The sequence below is a fragment of the Lactuca serriola genome, chromosome 1, assembly GCF_051521515.1.
Source record: "Lactuca serriola cultivar US96UC23 chromosome 1, Lser_US96UC23_V15, whole genome shotgun sequence".
Lineage (NCBI taxonomy): Eukaryota > Viridiplantae > Streptophyta > Magnoliopsida > Asterales > Asteraceae > Lactuca > Lactuca serriola.
In genome coordinates, this window is record NC_136408.1 from 163,040,072 (window position 1) to 163,046,071 (window position 6,000).

Here is a 6,000-nt window from a genome sequence, read left to right on the forward strand (position 1 = left end):
AGCGGCTAGATGAGCAGACTAGGGAGTTTCTCTCCTCAGAGATCACGCACACTATTCTCGAGCATACTCCTGTGATCTTTGGTTCGATCAAGGAGGGTATTCTGGAGCTCATGGATGAGAGATTGGGCATGTTTCGCGCTGAGGTGGCGGCCATGATGGGGTTACACATGCTCACCTTCCGGGAGTTCAGAGCCTGTGGAGCTCCCGATTACCAGGGGGCCCGAGACCCCATTGCGAGTACCAGATGGTTGGCTGATGTAGCCAATGCTTTCCGCACTAGAAGATGTCCCGAGGGGGACAAGGTCCGACTTGCATCCTGTCTTTTGTAGGGCAGGGCACGTGATTGGTGGGAGGAGGTTGGACGTGTCATCGGGGATGACGCAGCTCTTGATGCTATGACCTGGACGAATTTCACGACCAGATTCAGAGCCGAGTTCACACCTGTTATTGAGGAGTAGCAGCTTGCTAGGGAGTTCGACGATCTTTAGTAGACGACAGAGATAGTGGCGGAGACTACCGCCAAGTTCAGGGAGAGGGCTCTCCTCGTTCCTCAGTATGTGGCAGACGAGGAGATGAAGAAGGCCCGTTACCATGAGATGTTCAGGAGTGATATCAGACAGTTTGTGAGCCGTTGCAGCTGTAAAACATTGGATGACATGATTGCGAGGGCTCGTCATAGGGAGACCGATTTAGAGATGGAGAGGAAGAGGAAGCCAGAGGTGGTATCTGGCCCTAGGAGTTCGGGCAAAAAGCCCAAGGTATCCGATCACAGACCTAAGAGACATTGAAGAGATTTTTTATCGAGATTTAGAAAGCAATCATGATTGAATGAATGAAAAGTATGAACACAAAGAGTAAATATTAATCAGATCTTATATTGATGAAGAACTGATTACAATGTTTAAGCAGAAAGAATACTCGTGAAAAAGCTTTTTCTACTTCTAACCTCAGTCCCTATTTACAGGCAACCTGAGTGTACAAAAAATATACTAAGTCTAGCCAATACGCTTCGCACAAATGAAGACTTCGTAAAATAACTAACATGCGAAAACAACAAAACAAACACTTCGACTTTTACAACACACAGACTCTATATTCTCCTCCTTTGTAAAAAGTCGAAACTATTCAGTTTGTGAGTCTCTGAACAGCTAAGTGTATTGTCTTTCGTATTTTAGCATACCATGTAATAATCTTTTTAAGCTCCCTCTTGTCTCCTTCGTTGTTCTTCTTGCAGTTATTCATACGAACAATGAAATTCATATATTGCGAAGAATTATATCTTTCAATCTCTGATACTTTGAACAAAAACTTCATGGCCTTCCCCTTCGTATCTTTCCCTGCAAATACCATGCCGAATGGTTTAAGGCATATTTCTCCATCAGCATACTTTGACAATGCAGATTGGGTCAAAGTAGTCTCCCAGGGAACATTTACTTTCCTTCCCAATCTTTTTGCAAGTTCTTCATCTGTTAACGCCAACCAATCATAGTAGTTATCTATGAATATCTTGATTTGTGCGAAACCGAGTCTAAACACTTCAGTCTCAGATCCTTTCAGCTTGTTGTCTTGCATATGTTTCAAGATTAGGGAAACTTGAATAAGATCATTGCATTTCATCAAGGGAAAGTCGGCAATAGTGAAATCATACTGCTTGTCATCTGCTCGAACAACAAAATATCTAAAATTTTGGAGCATGGTCTCGAACATCATATCCTTTTTGATTGACAACACCTTCTTAATCTTCATTAAGGACCAGACTTCATCTTGATTCTTCGCCAAAACAACATGAAATCTGATTTTCATGTGTATATAATCATCAGCATTTTCAAATTTCTCACTTATCTTGTACTGAGTCGTTATAAACAACATTTCATTGATCGGAAAATACAATTGGCATTTGTACGAATTTGCAATGTCATAGCTCCTCTTCGGCTTTTTCTCAAACTCATACATCTCACTTCCAACCACCTTTGATTCAATTGTTTCATAAGAGTATAGCTTTGCAGGATCACCCTTGTTCATCGTTGGTGGATCACTTGCCCTCAAACTCATGATACTCTGAACTTTCCTCCACCTTTCCATCTCAGCCTCTGCTTTTGCTTTCTTTTCCTCCTTTGATTTTTCATATGTTATGCCTTTCCCTTTACCCACATCATCCATTTGTGGTTCGCACTTGAGCTTCCTCCTTCTTTCGTACCAATACATATTCCTTTGGTAATTGGTCTTGTGGTCATTACAGTTGAGGAAATAGACATTGTGAACACTGGCAGAGTGGTTTTAAGTTGAGTAGAAATCACCTTTCCCACTGTTTTTGCATCATCATCTTTACTTCCTTTTCTCTCTCCCCCTGTGAAAGCAGGTGGGGCATTCTTTGGTAACATTGAAGTAAAGGTTGCAATCGGAGCCAATGCCTTCTGAATAGCTTGCTCCAAGGTATTGACTTTGAGAGACAAGAATTCTGGAGTCAAAATTGTCTGATGAGTAGTTTGCGAAACCAATGTTTTCAACTCAGTCACCAACTGAATAAGTTTATCAAACTGCTCCTTATTCTCCTTTTGTTTGGCTTCGATAAGTGGAGCAGGAGATTAAGAATCGGTGATAAGTTTGGTAAGATCAGTGGCAACCACATCAACCTTCTTTTGAACCGCCAAATGTTGAGAATTAATGTCTTGAAGTTCTTTCGCAATTTCCTTCTTTCTTAAAATTCACATCCTCTCTGACCTTCTTGACATCCTGTACAAAAAGAACATGATGTTCTTTTGTAACATCTTTCAACTCAGTCACAACCCCATTGAAAGATTTCCCTTGAGCTTGAATGCGAAGCTCATTGTTCTTGTCGGATTGATCTACTTTGTCAAGTATTCTTTTCTCAGCTTCTTTGATTAGATATTCCACCTCCAATCCCGACATTGTTGACTTTGAACCAGAATCAGCTTGTGACTGAATAATGGCATTTAATTTTCGGTTCAGGATTTTGAATTGCTTACTTGACATAAGCATATGATCAGGTATCTCCTCCTCCCCTGAATCAAAATGTAGGGCCTCAAAAGTCCCTCCAAAACCTCCTCCTTCGGTTTGATCATCGGACATGGGTTGCGAAGGTTGAGGAGTTTCGGGTGATTGTGATGGAAATAAGGTGGTAAATGGATGTTGTAGAGGATGATCAAAAATTGATGAAGTAGTAACTGTAGTGGTTGGAAGATAAAAGGGTGGTAAGGAAGTAGAGACATTCGTAGATGAGATAGGTAATGAAGCTGATAGGATGATAGGCAGGGTAGTTTCGACACTTGTAATAGGTGCCCCCGTATCTGATACGTTGACAACCAAATTGGAAGTAGGTACCTCCTCAGAAACTGATTTGGTAGTGAGTACTTCAAGTGGAATAGAGGTGGTTGTAGAAATTTGCGAAGTATGAGGAATAGAAACAGGTGGAAGAGAAACAGTTACCACAATAGGAAGGGAAACAGGTGGAGTCTCCGGAATAACTTCTTCATCGGGGGACTCATTGCGAATGATCATCTTCATTTTGTTGAGCTTTCGTGTGATATGCTTCGCAACCTCCTGAGCTCGTTTGCGCTTTGAACCAGGAGAAACAGGAGCTGGAACATCGACCTGCCCCCTTACTACTCACTTCTGTTTTGTGAATAGTAGGAGAAGATTTGCGAAGCTTCTTCAGTACCCTAGATTTTGAGGGTATAATTTTTGTCTTCATTTTTGTAGAAGTCTCTTCTTTCTCAACCTCTTCAGCTTGAGAGACTTTGGAAGATTGAAGTTTTTCTTCCTTGTGAATTTTCTTCTTCTTCTTCGAGGATTCTTCGGTAACGTCCAATAACACCCTAGTCTGCACAGCTGGATCAAATGTTTTCATGTAGCGCACCAGAACTTTGTGTGTGGAGGGAACTTTGCGAAGCATCGCGCCTGGAATGTGTGCTACGTTTGCGAAGATATTTTCATCATCTCCAATCACTTTTAGGAATTGATACAATGAAAATTCCGCAACATATCCACCTTCTGGAGCTTGAATACCTTCTTTTTCATACACCTTTTGAAGAATTAGGCTCCAGTACCTTGCACACGAAATACCCTTCTCAGCATTCGTGTTTTCAAGACTTTTTACGAACTCCTTCCACAGTTGAGTACCGTAATCAACATTAATATCATAGTACAGACCCATGACCATCGCGTAAACTTCCATGTGACCCCTGTCGAGACCAGCTGTCCTTCTGGTTAAACACCTTAGAAAAATACCAAAGAGAAAGTTCCATATGCAGGGTAAACCGGACTTCCTGAAATCACTGATCTTTTCAAGAGATGGCTGATGTCCCATCTCATTGAACATGAAAATTATTTGGGAATTGATGGGTTTAAAGAACGGAGGGTTATTGGGAATGTTCAAGAAGTCAATGAACATCTTCTTGTTGAGACGAACCCTCTTGTTGTTCATCATGTTGAATGTGATAACATCAGTGGCATACTTGTAGGATGCAGATGATGCCGCCATGGAAACTATGTCATTGGAACCAGAAAAGAACTAAACATTGCGGTGGACAATGGTGACCTTTTAAATGCAACGATCAACATTTTCAATGCTTTAGGGTAGGATGAGACATTCGGATCTACTTGATAATTTGTGCTTTGGATCTTCATGAGAGATTGTGAGAGAACTTCTTCAGTGTTGGATTGAGTAGCAGCCATTGTTAGGGTTTGAAGAAGATGAAGAATCAGAGAATTTAGGAGTGAGTGTGTTTGTTTGCGTAACCGTATACAACACTCGTGAATCCCATTTTATAGGTAACCCGAATCGTTTTGAATTTGAAGCGGGATGCATTTAATGAGATCCGACGTGGCACCTTAAAAATCGGACCATTACTGCGAAAAGGTAGCCATGCGTCAAAAAGCAACAATCACCTCACCTAGAAAACCGGGCAGAATTCCCTTCGCATGGAGGCTGGGCTTTTTCACTTTTGGGATTAAAAGCAAAGTCATATGCCAGAATTTTGAAATCATCAGCCTGAGTTGGTATTACTCAAAACCTCAAGGATTTCGTGAGTGCAATGTGAGTCAAAGAAATAAGATAAGAAGCAAGTTAAATTTTTTTTTCGGAATTCTGTGATGTCAAAAATATATTTTGACACGAAGGCAGTTAAACCCCGGGCAAAGGTTGCTTCGTTAATCATCAAGAGAGATGATCAATTGCTTTTGTAGGTTCCCATGAATTACAATCGAATACTGTTTGATAAGTATCGAAGGGCTTCTTTTAAAAGTGAGTGTTGGGTTGGTTTAAAATTTCATTACATGTCAACCTTAACATAAGGTGAGAAATTGTAACTGAAATTACTTGTATGAATAGTGTAGTCAGTGACAAGTCTGCTTTTGAAAATATTTATCATGACTAGGATATGCGAATGAAACTCACACAGAAATCATATTCAAGAAAAATTGTTGTACTGAATCTTGTTGGGTAACAAACATCGTGGGTTTCGAATGTTTGATCAAGACCACGCATGTGAATTGAATATGATTTGGAGTTTCGAACTTTGGTATGGAAACAAAGTTTTGTTAATATCTGGAACAATGTTCCTCGTCAATTCCTTAAGGTGTAAGATGTTTGGGTTTCACTTTCATCACGAACTCATGATGTCAGATCACAAACACATAATTTTTGTATATCTAAGTCTCGATGAGTTTGATCAAGACCTCTTGGACATACGTCTTTGTGTGTGATTTGTGTGAAGAATTTTGTGATGAAAAAGATTGTTTATAAGATCGAATGTACCTCTATTATGTGTGGACCAAATAGAAAACTCTTAACTCATATGAGAAGAGTAAGGTAGCTCTTTTGACTAATGCGAATACAAGCCTTATTGGGAAGAAATTTTCATGTGATAATTTCAATAAGGCTTTCGATTCTCACACATAGAGTCATACGAGGCTTGAGTCAACATACTGTAGCATGCTTCTAGGGACATCCTAACTAGTACAAAGTTGAAAGAAATGATA